This window comes from Pseudophryne corroboree, chromosome 7 (assembly GCF_028390025.1).
Source record: "Pseudophryne corroboree isolate aPseCor3 chromosome 7, aPseCor3.hap2, whole genome shotgun sequence".
Taxonomy (NCBI): Eukaryota; Metazoa; Chordata; class Amphibia; order Anura; family Myobatrachidae; genus Pseudophryne; species Pseudophryne corroboree.
Genome location: NC_086450.1, coordinates 179,499,160 through 179,516,011, shown reverse-complemented (window position 1 = coordinate 179,516,011; position 16,852 = coordinate 179,499,160). Strand labels below are relative to the sequence as shown.

Sequence of the window (16,852 nt, the reverse complement as noted above, 5' to 3'; positions counted from 1 at the left end):
GCCCTGACATAAAGATCAGCTGGTGGCACATGAATAGAAAGTTAAATTTTGTTTCCAATTGTAAAGTGCAACGGAATATGCTGCACTTTGTAAGAAACTGTTAATAAATAAATAAATAATAAAACATTTTATGTTGAGACTGCAGGACCATGTCAGTCATTTTCCAGATGTAGCACAGAGTTATAGTTGGTTCCATTACTGAAATGTTTGACTCGGTGTGCCCTATGTGTGGAGTGTGTAAGGCATATGTCATCATCAACTCATGCTTATACAACTTATCTGTGTTGATTAGACACAAGTCTAAGGTGAAGCATCTCCCTACGTATGACCCTGAATTTATCAAGGGAACCACTGGTATGATCTAAGCTGATGTTTATACAATCTATCTGTGTTTATTAGACACAAGTGTAAGGTGAAATATCTGCCTATTCGTGACCCTGAACTTATTACGGTAACCATTGGTCAGATCTTAGCTGATTTTCACTGGTCTTATCGTTGAATCCCAATAAGATGTGATTTCCATATTAAGCATCTTCCAAAAAATTACCCCTGAAGAAGTCTCTTAGAGATGAAACGCTTAAGGTTAAACATTAAAGCAGAGATTTTCAACCTTTTACAACTCGCAGCACACTGAACGAGATTTAAATATTGCCAAGGCACACTCAAATATAATGGTGATGCATGGTGCAGTTGCGTGTCCTAGGATGTCATGTCGCCGCTTCTCCATAGGTAACGCCTGAGCCACATCTGAGAAAGCCAGAAGAGCCCAACACTGCCCGGGCCCAAAATTAGAACTGGCTCTGCAACCACTAAACCCGCCAGTATTGATTGTTCCAGGGCCTCAGTAGCGGCAAAACACTGACGGGCCTGGCTATGCTTCTATGGCGGCACACCTGGAGACTGCTCAGGTGCCCTGAGCAGTCTCCAGGTGTGCCGCCATAGAAGCATAGCCAGGCCCGTCAGTGTGCCGTGACTAGTGTGCCACGGCACAGTGGTTGAAAAACACTGCATTAAAGGATTCATTCAGAGAACCTGTGACTGGAGAAAATGCTTCCCTTCCAATAAGGGTGAAATTTATATTCAGCAAAGTAATGTACTGTATGACAAAGTCTGAATGTATTTTTATTATCTGATGCTGTTAAATTTTGCATTTTTTTTATAAATTGTGAATTATATTTTTTTAAATCAAATTGTATAAGGGTGTCAAACTATTTCTAATAATAATATATACTAGTGCTTTGTCTGATATGGTATATGATATCCCACTTCTCGCTGCACTGGGCAGAAATGGGTGTGGCTGTAAGACCACTGATTGCCAGGGGTATATAAGGAGGATATGTGTGCTTGGGTAGGTATACCTGCCTCTCTCTGGGATTGTGTCTTGAGGAAGGTCACTGTCCGTGACTGAAACATTGATCGCCGTAATGGCTTCCATTTTGTGAGTAAATAAACCTTCACTGATTTTGCTGCAAAGACCCTGGTGAGTGCCGTTTTTTGAGAAATTAAAATGATGGATTCTATTGGAATGCATTGAAGATGCACCCCAGGCAGATGGACTAACAGCTCAGAAAGTGCCAACCTACCAATTAATTATATAATTCTCCACTTGTGTGTTTGCCACACAAGCACTTTGATCCATGTGTGAGATTCTATTGTGGAGGGTTAATTACCATAAGTGGTTCTAGTTCTGGTTATATACTCAGGAGAATGTTTGCAAGTTCTATTTCAACCTTCCTGGATATAGGAGTATTCTTAATTTATTCAGGTGCTTTTAAGGACAATTTTTATATACACATTTTCCATTATGATAGCCGATGGGCCTCATCAAATTTATTGAGTCTCAACAAGATGTCTCCCTGTTGAGATTATAAGATTTCTCCAGGTTGTGACAGAACAGTTGTCTCTATAACTCCAGCTTGTATATCTGGTCCTGTTTTTATGATTGTTACCCCTGATGAAGTCGATTAGACGAAACGCATAGGGTCTGTCAGTCATGAGTTGGCAATCCAGTCTGTGAGGATTCTCTCTTCTTGAGCTCACACCTTGTCAAGGTGATGGAGGATCCATATTACCATCACCATATTCTGGACTACCCTCATTGATTTGTGTATTTTATCTTTGTATAATTTTACATATTTTGTAGGTCTAAAACTTATGTGATTAAACCATAAATTGGTATTAATTGGCCTTTTGGCCATCTGTTTGGGTAATTTTTTGGTGAGGGGTTTCTCGTCTTAAGACCCCGGATAATAATTGCCACAAGTATTCTCCAACTAGCAATTCATACCTATTTGGATCTGCTCTGGAAGAATTTAAGAAAATAACATTCTACTAATATAGCTCACTGGGGAATTGTGTTTTATATATATTTCTGCAGTGGGGTAGACTGGGAATCCAGTTGGATCTTGATCCGAGGCCCCAACAGGTTAAAGCTTTGACTGTTCCCAGGATGCACTGCACTGCTTCCTCTATAACCCCGCCTCCGGGCACTGGTGCTCAGTTTGTAAGTTGGTGCCTGCAGAGCAGGTCACTACAGGTGGGGCTGCGCTAGACAGCCCTGAAAGGAGCTTTTTAAGAAGACTTCAAGGGCCGCAGCACTTTATATGTCATTCTGACATACTGTGCTGCGGCACCATCACCTCCCCAGCAGCGCTTCATACTCCCGTGGCCGGGTTCCCAGGTACTTGCAGCGGAGGCGCATCGGCCTTCAGGCACAACACCTCTGATGCTCTCCAGGATTGCATGGCTGCACATCAGGGAGGAGGTAAGAGGGTCTGGGACCCGCTGGTAAATCGCAGTCCGTCGCGGTCCTAGGAGATGGACCGCGCCGCTGGCGTGGACACTGTCCTGCACAGGGGCCCCACTATATCCACCAGGGCAGGGAGCACAGGTCAGATTTACTAAAATCCATTTTACATAGGCTCCACAGTACCCAGCGGTGAGGACCAGCATAAGGGATAAGGCGCTGACCTGTAGCCCCTCCCCCAGCTCCGGGCGCCATCTGCTGCTGGTGTTCCCGCCCTGGAGCTGCATGAGATTTTGGTGCCATCTTTACACTGCTAGCTGGGCTGATCTCCAGGACTGCAGGGCACTGTCTCCTCTGTAAATCAACCTGTCTCATCAGCACTGTGCATTTACAGACACTTAAGTATTCTACATGTAATTTTAGACAGTGTTAGTTAAGAACAAGTGTACTGCTATCTGAATATTTAGTACAAGTATTCTGTGATATACATCCAGTAGTTACTGTGCATTGTTATATATATATATTCATACATATCTATATGTAGTTTTACTAGTCCAGTGCAGTTTTATTGTTTATCTGTAATAACTTCTGCATTGTACCTGTGACTGAGTGTGCCTGTAGCTGCTGTGTGGATTCCATTCTCGTGTATCACACTACTTGCTATCACTATATTCTGTACCCTGGGAGGCTAGGTGCGTCAGGGTCTAATTTGTTTATATAGTGCTACACAGTATATACTATACAAAAAAGAAATGAGGTGGATCAAAGGCGATAACAAAGTAAATAATTAAATGAAATATATTAATAAAATATTATACGTCACATATTGAGGTGTCCTTTCCTGATTGATCACTCTTTGAAACGTCTCACAAAATCCAGATGATAAACATGAAAAAAGAAAATAATACACATATATGGGTGGTAATGCTTTAGAATAATTGTTTAGTCCTTAAGTGTCCAGAAAAAGAAAGCCTACTGTGCCGGGATGTTTTTGATAGAAGATGAGGACAGTGTCTCGCCACCATTCAATTCTACTGGAAAACGTACCGAAACTCACATAAAATAGGGGAAGAACAAGTATGTAAAGGTATCTTTTGAAGATCTATCCTACGTGATGTAAGGCAATACGTAAAAGACAGATGACGTACCCCACTTACTTTAGAAGGGGGATTAATCCCACGTATCAAGGTTTCTTTTAAGCCAGGACCAGAGAAAACTTCCAAGATACTTCAAAGCGGTTTATTTGAAAGAATGTCCATTAAAACAGCAATCAGGTACTTTTCTAAGTTGTTTTTCAACTCTCTGGTTAATGAAGGGCATGCAGGTCTAGGTGTATTTAGACAGGGCAACTGATGTAATCCGGTTTTACACCAGTGCTATCATGCTCGATATAACACCAAAAAGTAATATCCCTTGAAAAGTAACAGAATGTCTAATCTAAAAACATATTATAAATAAAATGGTATGAACTCACTGCCTGATATCACCAACGGCGTTTCGACCTCTTGGGTCTTTTTCAAGGTTACTTTTCAAGGGATATTACTTTTTGGTGTTATATCGAGCATGATAGCACTGGTGTAAAACCGGATTACATCAGTTGCCCTGTCTAAATACACCTAGACCTGCATGCCCTTCATTAACCAGAGAGTTGAAAAACAACTTAGAAAAGTACCTGATTGCTGTTTTAATGGACATTCTTTCAAATAAACCGCTTTGAAGTATCTTGGAAGTTTTCTCTGGTCCTGGCTTAAAAGAAACCTTGATACGTGGGATTAATCCCCCTTCTAAAGTAAGTGGGGTACGTCATCTGTCTTTTACGTATTGCCTTACATCACGTGGGATAGATCTTCAAAAGATACCTTTACATACTTGTTCTTCCCCTATTTTATGTGAGTTTCGGTACGTTTTCCAGTAGAATTGAATGGTGGCGAGACACTGTCCTCATCTTCTATCAAAAACATCCCGGCACATTAGACTTTCTTTTTCTGGACACTTATGGACTAAACAATTATTCTAAAGCATTACCACCCATATATGTGTATTATTTTCTTTTTTCATGTTTATTATCTGGATTTTGTGAGACGTTTCAAAGAGTGATCAATCAGGAAAGGACACCTCAATATGTGACGTATAATATTTTATTAATATATTTCATTTAATTATTTACTTTGTTATCGCCTTTGATCCACCACCTCATTTCTTTTTTGTATAATATTGTTTAATCTGTTATTTGGACGGATTGAGGATTGAGATTGGGCTGATAACCTGTTGCGCCAGGAATTTACACTATCATCTTGTTACACAGTACAGGTTGAGTATCCCATATCCAAATATTCCGAAATACGGAATATTCCGAAATACGGACTTTTTTGAGTGAGACTGAGATAGTGAAACCTTTGTTTTTTGATGGCTCAATGTACACAAACTTTGTTTAATACTCAAAGTTATTAAAAATATTGTATTAAATGACCTTCAGGCTGTGTGCATAAGGTGTATATGAAACATAAATGAATTGTGTGAATGTACACACACTTTGTTTAATGCACAAAGTTATAAAAATTATTGGCTAAATTTATCTTCAGGCTGGGTGTATAAGGTGTATATGAAACATAAATGCATTCTGTGCTTAGATTTAGGTCCCATCACCATAATATCTCATTATGGTATGCAATTATTCCAAAATACGGAAAAATCCGATATCCAAAATTCCTCTGGTCCCAAGCATTTTGGATAAGGGATACTCGACCTGTATATACTGTTTGGTATTTTTTACTGTGTATTTCAGTCACCTCATACAGCTTAAATACTCTGTTTGTGCCCTGTATTTACTGTCACATAACACAGGGGGTTATTTGCAGGTATTGTTTTTGTCTGGCTATATTGTACTGTTACACTCTAAGGCTACATTCCCTATAATGTCTGCCACACAGGGCGGGAATTCCGCGGCCTCTTCTGCATCATGCAGTGCTGGCACCAAGGATTTACCTGAGGGGGAAGTTTTAACTGAAGGTTCATTCACTGGATGCCATACACCTCCCAGTCAACTCGCAGTACCTGTGGCCAATCAGAACCCACCTTGGGCAGCATTCTCAAATATGCTGAATACGCTTGTGACACGTCTTACACCCCCTGTGGGACCTCCTGTGCCATTACAGCCACATATTGTCCTTGTAGTTAATCCGCCTTGGGCGGACACTCTGTCTACCCAGTTACAACAACTAAATCAATCTTCGGTTAGACAAAAGTCTACCCCACGCCCCTCTGGGGCCAAGGGGTCATCTAAGTGGGCCATTTATTCCTCACAATCCACTAATATTTTGGATGATTCTTCTGATGAGGATGGGGAATATACTGATCCATCAGACACTGATACAGCCGTTTCTGATGAGGAATCTACAACCCAGGTTGATGTTCCTGACCTAGTGGAGGCTATTAAGCTGATTCTCCAAACAGATGATGAGATCAAGCCCACTACTGTGTCTAAGAAACCTGATAAGTTCAAACGTCAGAAGGTTACTAAAGTAGTCTTACCACATTCTGACCATTTAATTGATATATGTCAAGAATCCTGGGCGTCTCCAGGAAAGAAATTTTCCCTGTCTAAAAAGATGCTAGCTCGTTATCCTATCCCTGTGGAGTTGAGTAACAAGTGGGAAACTCCACCGCCAGTGGACTCTCATGTTGCCCGTCTTGTGGTGTCATCTACTCTGCCTGTCACCTCACTGAAGGAACCGATGGATAAGCGTGTGGAGGGTTGCCTGAAGTCTATTTACTCCCTTACAGGTGCTGTACATAGACCCACTATGGCAGCCTCCTGGGCTGCGAAAGGACTTGAAGCATGGGTTCAGGCAATTGAGAACGCGCTGCCTCAGGATTTTTCTGACACTGCCAGACAATATCTGTCTTATATTACCACAGCCTCCCACTATATTCAAGAGGCGACCTCTGAGGCAGGTTTTATGGCGGCCAAGGCGTCTACTACGTCTATCCTGGCTCGATGAATTCTGTGGTTAAGGTCCTGGAGGGTGGACCTGGACTCCAAAAAGACCTTGGAGGTGCTCCCTTTTAAGGGAGACATCCTTTTTTGGGAGGATCTGAACAAGAGTGTAACTGACTTGGCATCTGCTAAGACTGCGTTTCTCCCAGCTACTAATCCTTCTGCTCCGAGGGCTAAGAGTAGCACTTTTCATTCCTTTCGACCTCCAGGGAAAGGAAAGGGTCAGGCGTACCCGAGACAGGCTCATGCTTCTAAAACCACTAAGCCCAAACCTAAACAATCTTGGGCCGCCCGTCAGCCTGCTTTCAAACAAGACAAGCCTGCTGCATGACGGTGCGGGCCTCCCCCTGGGGGACCCCAGGTTTGGAGGTCGACTTCTGCAGTTCGCCCAGGCCTGGTTAAAGACCACTTCGGGCGCCTGGGTGCGGGAAGATGTCTCTCATGGGTACGCAATCTCTTTCAAGAAACGTCCCACTCGCCAGTTCTGCTCAACGGTTATCCCTTCGGATCCGTTGAAAGCGCAAGCTCTACACTTGGTTGTGCAATCCCTTCTGGACACAAAAGTGGTAGTGCCGGTACCTCTGTCCCAGAGAGGCAGGGTATACTATTTGACCCTGTTTCCCGTTCTGAAGCCAAATGGGTCCTACCGGCCTATACTCAACCTCAAATCATTGAACAAATTTGTGAGAGTGTCCAAATTCCGTATGGAAACTGCGCTCTATTGTACTGGCAATGGAACCTGAAGACTATATGGTATCCCGGGACATACAGGATGCTTACCTGTATATACCTATTGCCTTATCGCACCAGCAATATCTGCGGTTTGCTATTGGCAACCTACATTATCAATTCCAGGCTCTGCCATTTGGACTGGCCACGGCCCCTCGGATCTTCACCAAGGTCATGGCCATGATGACGGACCTTCTCCGCCATCAGGGAATCAGGATCCTGCCGTATCTTGACAATTTGCTGATCCTGGCGAGCTCCCAAGATGTTCTCCTCAGTCATCTGGAACTGACGGTCCAATTCCTTACAGCCCACGGGTGGCTCATCAATTGGAAAAAGTCCTCGCTGGTCCCTGCTCGGAGCATGGTGCACCTGGGGGCACTGCTGGACACTCACAGCCAGAGATTGTTTCTGTCTCCAGAGAAAGTCCTGAAACTTCAGGATGTGATCAGATACTTCTTCTCTCGCCCAAGAGTGTCGATACACTCGGCGATGCAAGTACTAGGCCTCATGGTGTCGGCTTTCGACATGGTAGAGTACGCTCAATTTCATTCCCACCCTCTGCAGAGGTTAATCCTTTCCAAGTGGGATGGCCTGCCTCATCGGATCAGGTTTCAAATGATCACCTTGACTCCGGAGGTTAGTCTGTCACTGAGCTGGTGGCTACAGGACCAACAGTTGAGCAGGGGCCGTCCCTTTTGGAACTCCAGCTGGGTCTTCCTGACAACGGACGCCAGTCTGCGAGGTTGGGGCGCGGTGTTGGAGCAACACTCTCTCCAGGGTCGGTGGACCAAGGAGGAATCTCTACTCCCGATAAACATTCTGGAATTGCGAGCAGTGTTCAATGCATTGACGCTTGCCCTGCCTCTGGTACAGAACAGGCCTGTTCAAGTACAATCAGACAACGCCACCACGGTGGCATACATAAATCATCAAGGCAGCACTCGAAGCCACATGGCAATGCTGGAAGTGTCAAAAATTCTTTGTTGGGTGGAACGTCATCTGCCAGCAATATCGGCAGTGTTCATTCCGGGGGTCCTCAACTGGGGAGCGGATTTCCTCAGAACGTGCACCAGAAGTCTTCATCCGGAAGTCTTTCAACTCCTAGTGGACAAGTGGGGCCTACCAGATGTAGACCTGATGGCGTCTCGACACAATCGCAAGGTTTCGGTCTTTGGATCAAGGCCAAGGGATCCTCAAGCAGCATTCGTGGACGCACTGGCAATTCCATGGAACTTTCGGCTGCCATACGTGTTCCCTCCAGTGTCCCTCCTGCCCAGGGTAATATGGAAGTTCAAGCAAGAAGGAGGAATAATACTTCTAGTTGCTCCAGCATGGCCCAGACGGCATTGGTTCTCAGACCTGCAGGGTCTATCGAGCGAGCGTCCTCTTCTACTTCCTCAATGCCCAGACCTCCTCGTTAAGGGCCCTTGTTTCTACCTGGACCTGGCCAGACTGGCTTTGACGGCGTGGCTCTTGAGGCTTCACTCCTGAGGGCCAAAGGATTCTCCGAGGTGGTTATTAAAACTATGGCCCTCATTCCGAGTTGATCGGTCGCAAGGCGATTTTAGCAGAGTTACACACGCTAAGCCGCCGCCTACTGGGAGTGAATCTTAGCTTCTTAAAATTGCGACCGATGTATTCGCAATAATGCGATTACTAACTACTTAGCAGTTTCAGAGTAGCTCCAGACTTACTCTGCCTGTGCGATCATTTCAGTGCTTGTCGTTCCTGGTTGACGTCATAAACACACCCAGCGTTCGCCCAGGCACTCCCACCGTTTCTCCGGCCACTCCTGCGTTTTTTCCGGAAACGGTAGCGTTTTCAGCCACACGCCCCTGAAACGCCGTGTTTCCGCCCCGTAACACCCATTTCCTGTCAATCACATTACGGTCGCCGGAGCGAAGAAAAAGCCGTGAGTAAAAATACTTTCTTCATAGTAAAGTTACTTGGCGCAGTCGCAGTGCGAACATTGCGCATGCGTACTAAGCGGATTTTCACTGCGATGCGATGAAAAATACCGAGCGAACAACTCGGAATGAGGGCCTATGTTGAAGGCCCGCAAACCGGCTTCTGCACGGATATATTACAGGGTTTGGAATTCTTACATCACCTGGTGTGCTGCTAAGAATTATGATGCATACACGTTCAGAACTTCCAGACTTTTGGCTTTTCTGAAACATGGCCTAGACTTAGGCCTTCGTCTGGCCTCCCTCAAGGTTCATATATCTGCTTTGGTGTGGTTTCAGATAAAAATTGCGTCTATTCCTGATGTTCATACTTTCACTCAGGGTGTTTTACAGATTCAGCCTCCCTATGTCCCTCCTGTGGCTCAATGGGATCTGTCTGTTGTTTTGAATGCCCTACAAGTCTCCATTTGAACCTCTTGAGTCTGTGGACCTTAAATGCCTTACGCTTAAGGTTGTGTTTCTGCTGGCTTTAGCCTCTGCTAGGAGGGTGTCGGACTTAGGCGCTTTGTCCTGTCGTCCACCCTTTTTGATTTTTCACCGTGACCAGGCAGTTCTTAGAACTCGCCACGGTTATCTGCCTAAGGTGGTGTCGTCTTTCCATCTTAACCAAAAGATTGTGGTTTCTGGCTTTTATCTCTTCTGGTTTGGCCTCCAAATCAACCCCTTTTGGGGCCAGGGCCATATATCTTATATATAAAATTCATTGGTCTGTTTCTTTGTTTGACTGTCCGGTTATACATTTGGAGACCCATGCACCAATTGGAATGAAACCAACGCGAGGTGGTCCAGTCAGGATGGATTTGGAAGAAAACTTCACAGAATGGTAACCTCTGATCCCAGAAGACACACTAGGAGGCTGAGGTCCCAGTCAGACCTCCCGCTGGTGTATGCTGGCCATAGCTTTTACCTGGGGAGCCTTTTCTGGGCCTGCCACTGGATGGATTTGGATGAAAACTCAAAGAGTGGTAACACTGTATCCCAGAAGACATGCTAGGGGGTTAGAGTCCCAGTCAGACCTCCCGTTGGTGTACACTAGCCAGAACTTTGACCCTGTGAGTCTGTTCTGGGCCTGCCACTGGATGTATTTGGATGAAAACTTCACAGAATGGTAACATTGTATCCCAGAAGACATGCTAGGGGGTTATGGGGGGTACACACTGAGAGATCTTTGCCTCTTTTCTAAGCGATCTGGCTAGATCACAGAAATGAAGCACAAATCGCTCCGTGTGCATGCCCCATAGCGATAGTGGTGCGCGGCCCCATGCCGCTTTCGCCGGCTCAGATCATTCATGCATGCAGCATAAATCTAGTCAGATCGCCTAGCACGCATAAAGAAAACACTGGTTAGCACAGATCGCTCAGCACACATTGCTGTGTATATAGCGACGTGTGCTGAGCAATCTGTGCTAACTAGATCATTTAGCATACAGGCACAAGTCGCCCCGTGTGTATGGGGCATTAGAGTCCTGATCGGACCTCCCGTTGGTGTATGCTGGGCAGACCTTTGACACAGGGAGCCTGTTCTGGGCATTCCACTGGATGGATTTTAAGGAAAACTTTCATGAACTGTAATATCTGACAGAAATGACCATAATTAAAAGGCCTGAAATAACATACTGAAATAACCATAAATCAATTAACTAAAATAACTGCCAGAAAGTGGAAAGACAAAAAATGTTGTGTACCCCAAAGACTTGGAATAGCAACATTGATAACAGACTGAAAATGTTAAACCCATCTTGCAATCAAAGTGATTATAAAACAATTTAGATTTCAGTTTGGACACGCACCTCTCATATCTAAATCTCCCTGCGCATTTGAAATCTGCCCTACATGCAGTGCGACATGTTTTATCCAGATGCAAAGTTACTCACTTATTTTGCTTTTCCCCCCAACTCAGAATCAGACCCCTTTTGTCTTCCCAGGCCGCTAGTGTAGTGATAACTGCCTGTCACCCTAATCCGTGAGCCCACATGACATTCCAGGAGAGTAGGCAACTATGAAATAAAAGTCACTGCAGGGAGAATAGTTCAGATTTCATGGTCAACAAAGTCTCCATTCAGATATGTGTAGTCATTTCAGCTAGAGCGTAAGTGTCAGTTACAGGCCTGGAAACCCAGCAGCCCAGGTGTTTAGTGTAGTGATCACAGCTCAGGATAATTACCAATATTCTCTCTTTGGCCCCCAAGGTGAATGAGCCCCTCAGAAACTGCCAGCTCGACACCTATTCCAAGATCAACATCTGTTCCAACAAGTTCAGTACTGTATGTATGCCACTAGCAACTTGTATCAGCAATGACAAGGAATTCAGCTTTTCAAACATTACCTTTTCACGTGGAATGTACTTCACATATTTTTCTGTGTGTATTTCCTGAAATGTACTGAAATAAATAACTGATTTTAATAAGACCCGTTTAATGTGTTAAATAGGGAACTAAGGACCTGATCCGTATTTGCGTGGGTTTCCTCCGGGTACTCCGGTTTCCTCCCACAATCCAAAAATATACTGGAAGGTTAATTGGCTCCCAACAAAATGAACACTAGTATGAATGTGTCTGTGTACATGTGGTAGGGAATATAGAATGTAAGCTCCACTGGGGCAGGGACTGATGTGAATGGGCAAATATTCTCTGTACAGCGCTGCGGAATATGTGTGCGCTATATAAATAACTGGTAATAATAATTCAGGTTTGTTAGCAAAGCAAAAAAAAAAACACAACTGGGCAAAACGATGTTGCATTGCAGGTGGGGCAGATGTAACATGTGCAGGATGCGTTCAGCATCCCGCCTGTCAGGGATGCCAGCAGTCATATGACTGACGCCGAAATCCTGAAGGTAAGTATCGGGATCACTGTTATGGTTAGGGCCTGGGGGAAGGTTAGGATCAGATACTAGGGGGGATAGCCCTAGCCGCTACCCCCCTTCCCTACCTTCCCGAGGGTTAGCCATAGCTGACACCCCAGGGGGGATAGCCCTAGCCGCCACCCCCTGAGGGCTAGGGTAGGGGACGTGGGGAGTTAGGAAAACTTACCCCCTCTGTCAGGATCATCACTGTCAGACTTCAGCGGTTGGTCATGTGACCACCGGCATCCCGACCGCCGGGATTTCATATGTATTCCATATGTGCAGAGAGAGACTTAGATTTGGGTGGGTTATATTGTTTCTGTGCAGGGTAAATACTGGCTGCTTTTGCATGTAGCCCACAAATGTTATACCCTTTTCAGACAGAAGCTGCCTAAACCTACCCCCCCTACGCAGCCGCCGTGATCACGCCCACGACACGCCCGCGTTTACGCCGCACCACCCCCGCAATGCTCCATCTCCTCCCTGGAAACGGAGCGTTGCCCGCATCCAACCTCCCCGGGCGCGACCGCCTCTGCTGATTGACTTTCCCCCCCCCCCCCCCCGCAGAAATGGGGCATTCGTAAAAAATTCCAGTTGGATCGCGATTTGCGATCCAACCTGAATTAACCCCTTGATGCAGATTTCTCATCTGGGAAATCGTCCTGGTGTTTCTTATAGTCCAAGTAGAGAGCAAATTTTGGAAGAAGAGCCAGTGCAAGGTTACTGCTGCACAGACGAAAACATTCCTGGCATGTGTGAAAAGGAATGGGGGGATGGGAGGAGATGCACTTGCTGCAAGCTTAGGTTTCCTACTCCGGGGGTGGCCATTTACAGTGATTGCATTTGTGCAGCAAATCTTGTGTTTCTGAAAAAATTAGATACACTGTGCATGTTCACAATTTGCACTAGTATTTTCAGCTGACTCCATTGGCCCAATGCACTTAGATACATGGGTACCTTTACTAAAGCTTCTAAAACAGAGAGTTGATGATGTTGCCCATAGCAACCAATCAGATGCTGTCTATTATTTCTCTGTTGCCTTTTAGAAAATGATAGACAACATTTGATTGGTTGCTAAGGGCAACATCACCACTCTCTTTTTTAGAAGCATTAGTAAATTTACCCCACAGAGCAGGAGTGTTCAGGCAGAAGCAAGTTAAGCATAGTTAAGCCTGTCCCTTTGAGGTGCATCTTATTTAAATGTCTTTCAAATACGTTCCCTAGTACGTTCAAAATGGTATCCGTTCACATGGTCGACCATGTTATGGTCAACAGTCATTAGGTCGACCACTATTGGTCGACATTGACATGGTCGACATGGACACATGGTCGACACATGAAAATTGTCGACACACTAGATAGGTCGACACATGAAAAGGTCGACATGAGTTTTTTTAACTTTTTTTTCTTTTGGGGAACTTTTCCATACTTTACGATCCACGTGGACTACGATTGCAACGGTAATCTGTGCCGAGCGAAGCGGTAGCGGAGCGAAGGCACCATGCCCGAAGCATGGCGAGCGAAGCAAGCCATGCGAGGGGACGCGGTGCACTAATTGGGGTTCCCAGTCACTTTACGCAAAAAACGACACCAAAAAAAGTTAAAAAACTCATGTCGACCCTTTCATGTGTCGACCTTTCATGTGACGACCATTTTCATGTGTCGACCATGTGTCCATGTCGACCATGTCAATGTCGACCAATAGTGGTCGACCTAATGACTGACGACCACAACATGGTCGACCATTCATACCGGAACCGTCCAAAATATACACCTACACAAGATTGATGCAGTCTTCCTATGATGATGATAATTGCAGGATATTTATCTCTGTGTGAATCCATACCATACTTGCCTACTCTCCCGGAATGGGCGGGAGGCTCCCGAAAATCGGGTGACCCTCCCGCCCCCCAGGAAGAGCAGGCAAGTCTCCCGATTTTTTTAGGGGCCCCCCTGCCCGGCCGCCCACTTAGTGAGTAAAGTGGGCGGTCCGGGCAGTCGATGACGCGATTCTTGCTGAATCGCGTCATCATAGCAACGCCCCCTGCTGTATAATGCCGGTAATCGCGGCATTACATAGCAGGGGGCGTGGCTTAAATGAAGTGCCGCGATAACCCCTCCCCTGTTCCGCCTCCGCCCGCCCCGTTTTGCCTCCGCCCGCCCCCTATCCGTGTCAACCCCGCCCCGCCCCCCTGCTGAGCCGACCTGGCTGCTCTCTCCCGGAGAGAGCAGCCAGGATGTCGGCATGTATGATCCATACGCTACGATTTAGGATCCACATAGTTTAAGATCCGTGTACTTCATAATAATACACATGCTCATATTTTGGGGGGAATTCAAATGTTGGGTGGGTGTCTATTTTGTCCTGTCTATCAGATAGGAAAAAACAGACACCCAACTGGCTTTTCAAACAATTGAATATCCCCCTTTGTGTTCAAGTTTAAAACACCCCATCCATATCATGAATTAGACCATGGGGGTTATGTAAATTAGAGATTTCAGAAACAGCGTGATTCCGGAGATCTTGGCTGCAGAAGAGGCAATGATTTACATGGTAATATCAGCCTGTGTCCAGTTTGGGACATGTGTCTATAAGGAACAATGAATAGCTAATGATATTTCTGAGCCTGCATACGCAACTTAGGGCAATTACGGTCTGCTAGAGTCGCAGGGATCTCAGGGCCTAATTCAGACTGGATCGCTGCAGCAATCGCAGTCTAAAGCCTTTTGCGCGCGGGCGCACCTTGGGAGCCCAGTGAGATGCTAAAAGCATCCCGCGTGCCGGGCGTCCCCCTGCATGTCTGAGAATCTGATGATCGTAGATGTGCTAAATTTAGCACATCTACAATCAGTTCTGAATCACCCCCTCAGTCATATCTTCACTTGCAGGTGAGTGAGTGTAACTGGATGGCAGCTGGACATTCGGATATAGGATAAATTTGCCATGAACGTGTTGTAGATGAAATAACAGGCTATTCAGAGGGATCTCTTGAGCCAAAGGTAGGGCTAGTGCAAACGTGTTCATAGTGTCACCCCTTGATACTGCATTTCTATCAGAAATGAAATTTGCAAATATTTCTGAACATGGAAAGGGGACACTTTTGCAGGCACTTTGCATGCAAATCAGGCTCTATGTGTAATTCATACTGCTTTCAGATTGCAAACCCAGATCGAACCCGGCTTTTGAACCCGGGTCCGAGCAGGCTCAGGCCCTTTCAGATCGCAGTTTGGACCTGGGTTATTCACTTTGGCGCTTTCACACTGCACTTCAACCCGGGTCGACCCAGCAATAACCAGGGTTATTTTGGCGATGTGAAAGAAGTATCAACCACAAATAGGGCTGCTAAATGGCCATTTGTTCAGTAATCATGCAGGATGTCAATGTGCCATTTAACCCTGGTGGTAAGGTCAGCTGGTGACTATTTACAATTGTAGGCGATGGCCAACTGCATTTTCTTTAACCAGGGATGATTAAAGCACAAATATCCCCTGACAATCAGAGGTGATAAATCAGATATTTGATCATCTGGTCAGTGTGTATTAAGGCCCCCATACACAGGTGCAATTTGGCCTTTTTTTATCTGATTCCGACAGATCATTCCGATAAATCGGATGAAAACTGGCCAAATCCTCTGTGTTTCACATGAGGTCGGATCCGATGCGCGTTCCCGTGCACATCGAACCGAACCCTACAAATCATATGTGCAGCACATAGGATAAATCGAATTTAGGGCCATCAGCGGCACATAGTGGGTGCTTTTTAAGCACCTGCAGTATATAGCTTTCGATTTGCCACATGCATACTTGACTGGCATCCTGTGTTGGCCCACCCACACAGGGTCAGGAAGTGACGCAGCATCGGCTGCTGCTTTTTATTTCACTGTTTAGCACCCCCCAGCAATGAGGGCCAGCCCATCAGATAAATAAAAAAATGGCACATCATGTAGCCTTTCCGAAATCAGGTCAGACTTGTTGCTCAGCCAAGTCTGAGCTGTGTATGGGGGCCTTTATATAGAGGCACATTTCTAAACTTTTAATATTCTATCTATGCTTGAACAGATCGGGGTCAGACCCAGGTCTACTGGCAACGTGTGCACCCCTCCTATTGGCACATACTGTTCCCCACAGGGGGGAAAAAACAAATTGACCCCCATAGTAACAGTAAAACACACATTCCCCTCACAGGAAACTGATTTGATCAAAATACAGTAACTGTGGCTTGTCCCAGAGTGTTAATCACATCATGCGGCATACTTATGATTATTTGGGCTCTGCCTCTGAAAATAAAAAAAATCTTTATAGCCGTAATTAACGGTAATAAGGAATCTTTATTCACTAGGCTGCATCTGTCACAGTCATTGTATTTGTTGATCCATACCGGGACCCTTGGGTCTAGCTGAAACAGGAGGAAAGCTGAAACGAGATGCTTTATTAAGTTTTCTGCTCATCTATACTGTATATACCATGACCAAAGCAGCACTGGTAATAGGGAATAACTCTAGAGGCCAGAGACTGGATGGAATAGAAACTGGAATGAACCCCTGGAATTGATCTTGATGAACTCAGCTC

The 16,852-nt window shown here is 45.3% G+C and overlaps 1 long non-coding RNA gene across 1 annotated transcript in view; it reads left to right on the top strand.

Moving 5' to 3' along the window:
• LOC134943490 (uncharacterized) overlaps window positions 1-11,846 on the top strand; it is a 139,081-nt gene extending 127,235 nt beyond the window's left edge. Inside the window, exon 9 of the long non-coding RNA XR_010181568.1 lies at window positions 11,629-11,846. This is a non-coding gene — a long non-coding RNA (uncharacterized LOC134943490). The remainder of the gene's footprint in view (window positions 1-11,628) is intronic.
• Window positions 11,847-16,852: the final 5,006 nt, after the last annotated feature.